Source organism: Peromyscus eremicus, chromosome 13 (genome assembly GCF_949786415.1).
Source record: "Peromyscus eremicus chromosome 13, PerEre_H2_v1, whole genome shotgun sequence".
In the NCBI taxonomy this organism is placed as follows: domain Eukaryota; kingdom Metazoa; phylum Chordata; class Mammalia; order Rodentia; family Cricetidae; genus Peromyscus; species Peromyscus eremicus.
Window position 1 is genome coordinate 27189184 of NC_081429.1, and position 12388 is coordinate 27201571.

Sequence of the window (12388 nt, forward strand, 5' to 3'; positions counted from 1 at the left end):
TCCCCTCTACCCCAGAAACAGTTTCCGACACTACAGTGGCGGCTTTCCCTGCTACTGAAGGTAGGGCTTTTTGTCTGTTTTCCGGGTCTGTGTGGTTTGCGTACAGACTGAAAATCTAGCAAGGGAGGTTTTTGCCATTTCTAAACTCCCATTAGGACAGGTTTTTTGTCTCATCAGGCCTTCACCTGGCCCAGTCCCCCAGTGGGTTGTGTTTGTCTGGGTGTTCAAGGACAGAGCTTATTCCAGAGGCAATCACCCCTCAGGGCTACACTCCCTCATCTCAGGGGAGTCAGTTGAAACAAAGCTTTTCTCAAAGAGGTGTTTTCTCTGACAGAAAAGAAAGCTTTACTCCTGGATAGTTCTGTTCTGCCCTGGCTGGGCTCTTTCCCCAGACAGCATTCTGACTCAGCAGCACAACTGCTTCAGACACAGTTCAGCTTTACTGTTTTCCCAGAAAGGTCCTTACTGATAGGAAAGCTTTTTTCTCCAATTTCTTTTTGCAGCTGTGGACCTATCAACCCAGGACTTGTAGGAAAGTGGACAACTGTGCCGTTCCCACTGGCTTTAGTTTTATTCATTGGCAATCTTCCCCTGGGTCCTGCACCTTCCTGCCTCAGCTCTGTGCTCCAGGAAGTTTACCACTGCAGGAACCCTAGTATCCCCGAAATGCACCCCAACTCAGAGACGCTGGCCAGTACGCTGGCCAGTCGCCTCTGGGTTTTTGGTCAGAAGTGAGGATACAATGCTAACAGTTTGCATTGCTTCAGGGGATCTTTGCATTAGGATGATTAGGAGACCTTTTTCATTCTGAAATGCTCACTCAAAACCCTTGATGCCTCAGCTCGGCTGTAACTGAAAAGCTTGGCTTTTTTGCTTTTCTCAGGTAAAGTTTCTGGCCCTTTTGGGCTCTCTGTAGCTCTTTACCCACACTCTCCCAAGCGTTTCCCTCAGGGTACTCTGACCCACTCTTTTACTAGCTTGAAGAGACAGAGCTTAGAAGAGGTTTTTAGGAACTTGTCCCTGCCTCCTGCATTGCAGGGACAATTTTTAAGGCTTGAAAAACAGAACTTAGAGGTTTTGTTGTCTTAAGAGGTTTGTTGTTTTTCCCTTAGAGCTAATCACAGGTGGTCCCCATACTAATATCTTCAGGTGATTCTAATTTTTGTCCTTCTGAGAGAAAGTTAAAGGCTTTAGTTTTTAAGTTTGAGAGCTTTTGAGAAAGATGAAGGCTTTTTAGAGTTTTTTCCCCCAAATTTTCCAAGAAAAGCTTTAAGAGAAAGGTTTTTTTCCCCCCAAGAGAAAGAGCAACTTTTCCCAAAACTTCCCAACTTTAAACTTTTTGGCTTTTTACATCCCGATTTTTGCCTCAGGGAGAAATCACTTTCTCCTGCCGCTTGGACTTAGCATTTCAGCTGCCCTAGGTCAAAAGCTTCCATAGGAAACTTTTTCTTCCCCATAAGCTCAAAGAAGAGCTTTTTTACTACCCATAAAGCCCAAAGAAAGATTTTTTTCCCCCAGTTTGCATTCAGAGCCCCCAAGTTAGAAAATTGAAGAGTTTTTCTGTCTAGTTGCCTTACTTATTTTTTCCTACACAATCTTACACTTCTAAGTTTTTCCTACACTATTTTACTACCCTATGCCTTATACTTATTTTTCACAGATAGAAATTGAGAAAGGGATAGAAGATAGAAAATTTTGACAGAAGAGAATTTCGCTGCAGCATCGGACATCCTTCCAGTCCGCTTTCCTTTTCTCTCGAGGATAAAACCCCTGCCTCTCAAAAATATATAAAATATATATTTTCCATAACACCGGCATGCCTCATCCACTGGCAGGGCTGAACTCAGCACTTTCGCCAAAAACTCTGTAATAAAACTATTATTTTCCTTTATCTTTAGTCCCTATTACTTTGTCTTTAGTCCCTGTTCATTTGTCTTTAGTTCCCCCTTTTTTTAGTCCCCCCTTTTTTCTTTAGTCCCTTTTTTCTTTTTTCTTTAGTCCCTGTTCATGGCGCCATTCTGTGGGGCGTTTACCCAACCACCCCCACAGTTCCCCAGAGTTTTCTTGAGTGCGAGCAGCAGGAAATATTAGATAGAAGGATTTATTGCGGAGAATATCGCGGAGATAAACAGATAGAAAATAAAGGATAGCCTCGAGAGGGCCTGGAACCTATTCCAACGGGCCCCGACTGTCTCTGCCCCAGGGTTTTTATAGAGACACCAAGGGGTGGAGCAAAAGACCTCCTCCCCCAGCACAGCCAAGTACAGACCATCTCAGACACCTGCACTCAGGCCCGTGGTCTAATCATCCTCTATGTGGACCTGCTGGGTAAAGCCACGAGGAACCTGAGAACGGGCTCCCACATGCATAGATGGTGAGCACTTGGCCATCTGAACCATCTCCAAAGTACCAAAATGGGTGATTTCTAAGATCTTCATTGAAAACCCTTTTGACAAGCTAGGAGCTGTTAGATAATGGAGTTGCAGTGAAGCGGCGTTTTAATGTGAGGGAGGCTGACAGTGAAATAATATAAAATGTACATCTTGGTATCTTGATTACTTGTGGGCTCACATGCTCTTAGCTGTATAAATTTTAAGTGAGATTTAAATAAGCATGCTAATAAAGAGAAGTAGAATCAAGATCCAGGTGACAATGACTCTGTGGCTCTAAATATGCTGGCAGGAAATGGAGACAGATGTTTTTGGGGCGGGTAACCGATTCTAGTCACTATTCATAGGCATATGGTGTATGATCAGTTTGTTGAATACTTTCTTCATACTGTATGTGTCATTGTAAGTCCAGATTCTCCAGCAATCATGGGGGAGAGAGGAGCAATATTTTTTGTAGGATGAAGCTTTTCAAAGAGAGCATCTCAAAATCTAAAAAACATGTAAAATTTTACATCTAAATGAAGATATAAGTTTTGTTTTAGAAGATTTAATTGTGTCAATGACCTTAAATCTACACTAGTTATAAGAGTTGGAATAAAAGATTCCTTCTGGAGATCTGAGGTCCCAGAAAGCCACACCTATGTTAAAGACTCTGTGAGGCTGATGATAGATTAGAACTCCCTGATGGTAGTGGGTTAGAGTACTGCATATTCAGAGACAAATTATCCTGGGATATCTTTAGTTATTTTAATATTCATTTATTGCCTACCTCTGTGTCTGACCCAATATCCTTTCAACTATTAGGTAGAAGTTTTGGAAAATATTGAGAAACCACTAGCTTCTATCAATTTAAAAACTAAGCATGTCATCAAGTAGTATTAAAAACCTGTAAGATTTCCTTGCTTTGCTGTAATATTCCTAACAAACGTCATCACCAGAAATTTTTTTAAAAGGATGTTTGATTTATGACTTTCTTTTGTTTTTTGACTATAAAAGTTCATGGAATCATTTCCATGTTGGAACATGGTATTTGGGGCAACCTGAATTTTTGTTGCCAAGCCACAGCCACTTATATTTGCCTTAGAATAAATAATCTCACAATTTTCTTTCTTTCTTTTTTTTTGAGTTCATTTTTTTTTAAATTTTGCAATACAATTCAGTTCTACATATCAGCCATGGATTCCCTTGTTCTCCCCCCTCCAGCTCCCCTCACCTTCCCCGCAGCCCACCCCCCATTCCCACCTCCTCCAGGGTAAAGCCTCCCCTGAGGACTGAGATCAACCTGGTAGACTCAGTCCAGGTAGGTCCAGTCCCCTCCTCCCAGGCCGAGCCAAGTGACCCTGCATAGGCCCCAGGTTTCAAACAGCCAACTCATGCAATGAGCACAGGACCTGGTCCCACTGCCTGGATGCCTCCCAAACAGCTCAAGCCAATCAGCTGTCTCACCCATTCAGAGGGCCTGATCCAGCCCTTGGTTCATAGTTTATGTGTTTCCATTCGTTTGGCTATTTGTCCCTGTGCTTTATCCAACCTTGGTCTCAACAATTCTCACTCATATAAACCCTCCTCTTTCTCGCTAATTGGACTCCCAGAGCTCCACCCGGGGCCTAGTCATGGATGTCTGCATCCAGATCCCTCAGTCTTTGGATGGCGTTTCTAGCACGACAATTAGGGTGTTTGGCCATCCCATCACCAGAGTAGGTCAGTTCAGGCTGTCTCTCAACCATTGCCAGCAGTCTGTTGTGGGGGTATCTTTGCGGATTTCTGTGGGCCTCTCTAGCACTTTGCTTCTTCCTATTCTCATGTGGTCTTCATTTACCATGGTCTTTTATTCCTTGTTCTCCCTCTCTGTTGTTGATCCAGCTGGGATCTCCCGCTTCCCCAAGCTCTTTTTCCCTCGACCCTCACCCTTCATTACCCCCACTCATGTCCAGGCTGTTCATGTAGATCTCATCCATTTCTCTGTCATTGGGCGATCCCTGTGTCTTTCTTGGGGTCCTGTTTTCCAGGTAGCCTCCCTGGTGATGTGAGTAGCAGTCAAGTCATCCTTGTTCCACATCTAGTATCCTGCTATGAGTGAGTACATACCATGTTTGTCTTTCTGAATCTGGGTTACCTCATTCAGGATACCAACACAATTCTTCATAGACCTGGAAAGAATAATACTCAACTTCATATGGAAAAACAAAAAACCCAGGATAGCCAAAAGAATCCTGTACAATAACACAACCTCTGGAGGCATCACGATCCCTGACTTCAAGCTCTACTATAGAGCTACAGTAATAAAAACAGCTTGGTACTGGCATAAAAACCGACATGTGGACCAATGGAATTGAATTGAAGACCCTGACATTAATCCGCACACCTATGAACATATAATTTTTGACAAAGAAGCCAAAAGTGCACAATGGAAAAAAGAAAGCATCTTCAACAAATGGTGCTGGCATAACTGAATATCAACATGTAGAAGGCTACAAATAGATCCATGTCTATCACCGTGCACAAAACTTAAGTCCAAGTGGATCAAGGACCTCAACATAAATCCAGCTACTCTAAACCTGCTAGAAGAGAAAGTAGGAAGTAGTCTTGAATGCATTGGCATAGGAGACCACTTCCTAAATATAACACCAGTAGCACAGACACTGAGAGAAACAATCAATCAATGGGACCTCTTGAAACTGAGAAGCTTTTGTAGAGCAAAGGATACGGTCAACAAGGCAAAGCGCCAGCCTACAGAATGGGAAAAGGTCTTCACCAATTTTCTTTTGATATGAGAGCTAAGTTTGGTATTGACATCTTCTTAGGCATTCTCAGGAGGTGCACTGAAAATCTTCCAGTAGTTTTAAATGAAAGTGGGACAAATTGAGTCAGAGAAGCCAGACAATGAGGCCCTCATGATTTGGGAAATGGCTAGTTTCTTACATGGAATTGCTCTTCTTTGGTTCTGTTTGTGTACATATGCTACCATCCTGCTGAACTTGAATTAGATGACCTGGGAGGGCAGAAGAAGGAGCATGTGGATACCATGCTGTACCACCCAGGATCAAGTAAGGTATGGAAGAGGGAACATTTGACGTTCAGGTACAATGAGCTGAGGGATGGGTTAGAAGTTAACACAGGAAATTTAGGTATAAATTTTTTTATTCTGGAAAATGTAGTCTAACTAATCATTTTTACAGTTTTCGATAATTTACTTAAGCTGCCTATACATCACGATTTCTTGTGACACTTGAGTGTCATTTTGCTATGTAGATAATGATTTAGGAGTCTGGACCAAATCATAGTTTACACATGATTCTACTGAGAAATGATTGCCTAGGGAATCTCTTACACATGTTTCAAATTACCAGTTGTCCGTCAAACATATGGTACTATGTAATTTCCTGATGTTAGATCTGAGAAATACACATGATAGTCTACTGAATTTGCCTGGAAATAATGAACCTAAGTAATTACAAAATAAGATTTCTTAATTATTGTATTAGACTCTAAATTGGAGATTGATTTCACCAGTGACTTTATAATGGTCTTTACTAATCAGATAAAATTAGCTGAGAAGTGATACTAGGCATTCCAGTCTGTCATCTACAATGCTATTTGACAAAATATTCTGGTTAGATATAAATGAGTATCCATTAGGCACACATGACTCTTAATTGTGTGCTATGTGCCTGTGGCTAGGCATTGAATTGTTATTTTCATTTCATTTTAATACATTTAACTTTAAATATCCACATTTAAATAACCTATAGGGTATTGTATCTTATCTGAAAATGTAGAGATTAAAAGATAGTCATCCTGAATCTAGTTCTGACCTTGAGATAGCAATTCATTATTTTATTATAAAGCTAAGCTTCTGAATAACACAAAGGACAGATCTTAAAATAAAGCAATTATGTGTTTCAAAATTGCTTGAGGGAAGGATTTTGAATGTTCCCAACATAAATAAATGAGAAATGATGTGGTAGATGTGTCATTTACCTTCATCTGATCATCATGTCACTCTGTACTCCATGAATATATGCAGTTATTATTCAGGATATAAAAGAACTTACAAAATTGTTTGTGTTCATAGAACCCTTGGTTGTCTCATGTCAAAAGAGTGAACCTTTGAGATGATCTTGGAAAGTCCATCTATTCTCTGAAAAACGCAAAGAAATTATTTGAAATCATGTGGCTAAAACAGTGGTTGACAGTGCTTGTCAACAATATCTCAACTACTTACATTGTATGGAACTCAGACAAATTTTTTTTCAAAAAAATATAGATTAAGAATAATATTTGGGGCTGAGCAGTGGTGGCACATGCCTTTACCCCAGCACTTGGGAGGCAGAGCCAGGCAGATCTCTGTGAATTCAAAGCGAGCCTAGTCTACAGAGCAAGATCCAGGACAGGCACCAAAACTACACAGAGAAACCCTGTCTTGTAAAAACCAAAAAAAAAAAAAATTGTAAAAGTATCAGATAATAATGAAATCTAGAAACTCTAGAATTCTTACCATTTTCTTGAGCAGTGTGTATTGGCTAAGAAGTCTAGCATTCTCAATCTAGGAAAATCATATGATTCTATGGTCAAGTTCCTAGCCAGTTGGCTATTGTACTTTCCATGTCAATCTGACTGATTGTTCTTTCTTCCATTTCTTCTGAATCCCTATCTTTGAGTGAGTTTGGTAGAAAACCCAGATAAATATTCTAGCTCCTGGGTTGTCTGACTTCACCAGACAAGTGAGCTTAAAGAAACTCATCACGAAGATCTCTTGTTTTTCATATAAGGCTATTACAATGTACTTAGTTATCCATGATGCTAAGATGCCAATCAGGACGCAGTGGGGCTGTTCTGTCAACATTGCTATGTAGGAGCGATGTTTTATTGCCGTGTTTCCTGGAGGGGAGTTTAAAAGGCTCCAAAGCTACACAGAGAAACTCTGATTCAGAAAACCAACAAAGCAAAGCAAAACAAAAAATAAAAACAGTTTGTGATAAATATGTTTTTGGGGTTCTGAAAACTAACATTCTATTCTTGCTATTGATAGGTGGCCTTGCTTATACATAATTAAAGATTGCTACATTTTCCTACACATTAGTCTTTCACCTCTTTTGTCTTTATTATAGCTATTTATTTAAGGTAAATCTCAAGCTTATTACATATAATATATGTGTTTGGTTCCCTATAATTTCACTGAAATTTTTTGATGATGGATTATATAGACACAGATTTTACATTTACTACTTGGGTAAAGAAAACCGTAGATTTCTGTGATCTGAGTAGTGTCCTTCTGTATATTCAAAAGTATGTATTCCTATTGTTTTGGTTATTATTCTATTTTGATTATCTTCTGCTATGTCTATGTGGTTTCTGGGCAAAGGTTTGACTTCCTATCCCCTTCCTCACCTATTTCATACTTACCTTATGTTTTTGTATCATTGGGATACATTTAGGATAACTTATTTATAACCATCTTCTAGTTCACAAAATTTTTCTTCAGATAGATTTTCCTTGTAAAATATGTGCTCACTAAGTTTTACATTTTAATTATTTTGTTATTCCTAAAAATTGTCTTCATTTATTTCAGAATTTGTTGTTTAATTTTCATACTCCTTATCTTTCATATAATTTCAATACATGGAATATTTATGGATGCATCTGAAAATAAATAATTTCTTGTTCTCTTTATGGAAAGTTTGAATGTTTTAAAGTACTTGTTGGTGTGTTGATTTTACAGCCTATCACCAATTTCACTGACATACTTCATCGTTTTTTTATTATGAACCTTGATCTGAGATAATTCTTTGAGGTCTGGATATGATTGCATTCAGTTGCTGAATATTTTCATTGCTTCTGTTTGTCATCTGATGATGCTACCAATTTGGTACACTTAAGAGTCTTCATTAGCCACCTAAGTGTAAGGAATCACAGAGGGAAAACAGATTATGAGAGCAAAATTGTGCTTTCTAGTCAGGGAACCTTGAAGAGAGGAGTTGACATCTCTCCATCTGGTAGATCTAATTTTTATTCATCCTCTAGAATTTTTAAGAATTGTATGCAAAGATCTCCTGTATGCCCCTTCATTCTATTTAGTTTTTGATTTCATTACCTATCAGCCAGTGGGACTGAAACTGATTATGAGCATGGTTGGGCAGGTGCTTTCTGGGAAAAACTGGTTTCCAGCTTCTACTTACTTTGTTCTTGTTTTTAGCTTCAGAACATTTTTTGCTTTCTTGCTCTCACAGGAAATTGTCTAGCAAGAAGTTTTCATTTCATTTCTTATTTTTAAGTCAAAGAGATCAGTGCCCTTAGTATCTGGTATAAAGGATGAGGGAGGGCCATTTTTAGTTTACTGAGTTGGAGGTATATGTTCCTGGCCAGCTCCTCTAGATCACAAGTGTCCTAAACTATGTGGTGGTCAGAGAAGTTGATGGCTAATAGCATTTATCCTTAGAAGGGAATTTGGCAAGTAGAGACTCTACCCTTTAGTACTTTGAAAGTATTTGACAACCTTAGTTTCAGAACAGAATTTCTTCCCTCTCAGAGCTTCTATGATCAACATCTTTTTGAGTCAAGAGATGTTTATGGTTTTAGAGGAACATTCATCTTACTTCTTAGGTTACATGGGCTGTTTCCCACTAGAACTGAAATTTTTTGGTATACCTCTTTAGGACAGACAAGTCTATGGCAGTGGCTTTAGGCACCACTCTGAAGTGCAGTGTGATGAATGAGATAAAACATTAACATATTGAGTGATATTCTTTAAGATTAATTAGGTAATGTGTACATTTTATTAAATTTATCTAAAACAAACACAAGAAGAATATTCAAATATTACAGGAGAAAAGTGTAAACATTAAATGTAATATCATAATTTTGATTTAAGTTGCTTTGTCTACTTTGCAGAAAGCCCCTGTTGCTGCTGTTTTACCTTTATATGAAACATTATGAGTAATAACTCTGTAAGTGAGCTTTTACTTATGGCTCATCAGCACAAAGATTTGACATGGAATTTTAAGCTGTAACTATACTTATGTAATATTGACCATCATCATCCCTGGGTAAATCTCCTTTCCATATGATGCCATGGGTCAAAAACAGCATAGACTCTACCCCACAGATCTCCAAACTCAAAGCTACAATGCTGTTTGGATGCTGTGCTTGTTGCTATGGAGATGTCCTGGTGGTTTACAAAACAAAACCTTGCACATTCTGAGTAGGGAAAGGAGGCAACCAATATGCCTTATGAATGCAAATCCAAGAGTCTCTTTCAAGAGCTTTGGACCATCTCTGTCACCTCATGACCATGAGTCAAATATTAATGTGTGTGTGTGTGTGTGTGTGTGTGTGTGTGTGTGTGTGTGTGTGTATCAAGGGAAATCTCTCTTGTTTTTGTATACTATCTGTGGATTAAATATGTTTGTCAAAATAAACAATCCTGTAATAGTTCCTCTCCAGTGGCTATAGAAGTCAGACAGAGCTGTGGAAATATTCCTAGAGAAATATAAGTACTTAAGGAGGAATACTGGCTCTTTCAAAATACCAGAGAAACATCAAGGATGTTTCTTACATTGAAAACATTGTTTTTGCTGTGGGCATACTTGTAGAAACATTCAGAATCCTTGACATGTGTGTGTGGCTCTGTTTGAAATTCTTTGTGTTTACTATGAGAAAGATACCCCTATGATTATCCCCTAGCCCAGTGGGCTTTTATGGTTCTTATGGTGGGAACTGGGTGGAGACCGAGGTCATTTTTATTGACAATGATTGGTTGCATTTTGAGTTGAGTCAGTAAGGAGTCCACATACATTAAACATGCTTCCTCTGCCCAACTGGATAGTTACTCATTCATTGGTAGAGTTGGGGAGGTCCTTTGTGCTACTGATAGCTCATGATTCAACATGGGCTTTGCCTTCTACTGCTTTAAGGGGAGCTATCACCTGTCTTAACACTACTATACATTGTAGAATGCTTGTTCACAAGTCCCCTGTATTTCCTATGTTTGGAAAGAGACTACCGAGGACTTGAGAATAACTAGACTCACACTGAGGCAACAAGAAGCCATTAAATGGTTCTTCTCCCTGAGGAACAGCCAACACACAGAGGCAAAACTAGGCTGGGACCCAGTGTTGGGCTTGATCTGAACATCATTTGGCTATTCATAGGCTTCTTGAAAATACTTTTATTTAAATTATTTGTTTATTAAGTTTTGAGATAGAATCTCATATAGCTCCCAATGGCCTCAAACTCTCCATGTAGCAAAGACTGAACCTCTAGCTTTTGAGTCTCCTGTTTCCATCTCCAAGTTCTGTGATTACAGGGATGCACCAGTACTCCTGGTTTATGATTTGCTAGGGATGGAACCCAGGCTTTTCCACATACTAGGCAAGCACTGTATTAATTGAACTACTTCTCCAGCCCCTGATTAAAATACTCTGTTAGCTGCCAACAAGATGCATTCACAGGGTTTTCATCCAAGCTCTCTTCTTCATGGTCCTCAGTCAGGTGCAGAGCCCATACCCCTGATTTCTCTACCAGGATGAATTAAGGCCCTCTAAAACCATAGGTCAAAGCAATTCTTCCCTTCAGTTGCTTTTGTTGGGTATTTTGTCACAGTAATGAGAGAAGTAACTAATAAACACCACAAGCAAGGTTTCTGCTGAACTGGAATCTGTTTCTTAGGTTATATATATATATATATATATATATATATATATATATATATATATATATATATATATAAACACTATCACAGGCACAATGGGACATATATACATATGTTCTGAAACAGATATGAACACTGTTTATTTGAAAGTGAATCTAAGTATGAGCCTGAAGAATCTTTATAAGTTCTCCCTAGTCTACTTCTTTCTTCTAACTTGAGGATGCCTTCCTTTGGCATAGTCTGTGAATACATATTCCACTTGGATTTTTTTTTTGTGATGACCAATCTGTACACCGTAGGACTTTTTATAAATAAAAATTACTTTTAAAATTACATCAGCAATTCAATCGTCTATGGTGTACTAAATAAAAGTAGATTAAAGTAATTATCATTGAAATGCTGTTTTAAGTGCTAAGAAAAATGGGCACAGTCATTTTGATAAATAATGCTGGTGTTGAGAGAATGTGCAGATTTTCATTTTTTTTTTCCTTAGGAGTTGCAAACCCACACCCATCTAAAAGCAGTCTGGGATGATGACACAGTAGGCTGGTTCTGTGCCAGGGAACAGTCATTACCATCTTCTTTTAATAAAAGTGCTGATGGCTACTTCTCAGTAATTCATCTTAAGTAACAGATCTGTGGCTTCAGCATGGGGCTGCAATTGATTATCAGCATGTAGCATTGTTAGTAGACAGACAGAAATCTGTATTGAAAATAGTACTAAGAGGTAGGTAGCAGCAAGAATTACGGGGATGATGCCTATCTGCCATAGTCTTTGTACCAGGCAAAACCTAAAGCAAGTTTCTTGAGGGCCCTCCCAAATGCTTTCTTGATGAAGAATAAAATTTTTTTCTTTCAAATTGTTTATCACTTTTAATATCCATATGAGTCTTGCCTGGAAAGAGCTCTGAGGCTCGATCTAGCCTGTTATCTTATTCTGAAAGAAGACAAGCTTACCACTGTGGCTGAGGTACTTGAGTTTTGTTACTAAAGGCTCCAAGAAAGGGATAAACTAGGAAAAAAATTCACTCCACTTTGTTCTTAATCCTCGTGCATTTGGAAGGGTGGAAACCAGCTGCTGGTGTCCTTGTGGCAGGCCTGTCCCCCATCTCAAAATGAAGGCTGCTCTGCCAACCCCAAAGCTGTTTCCTCCTTTTTGCATCTTTCGCAGATGTGACACTGCTTATGGCATATGGTATATACTTCTTAGTTCTTCTTATTGGAAGTATAATTGACATTAAATAGTGTAATATTGATTCTATGGGAAATAGCACCAAGACGCTGAGATTTGCACAAAGGCAGTTTAGTGATGAGTTTGTCAGCCAATGGATGAACCCCATGAAAAATT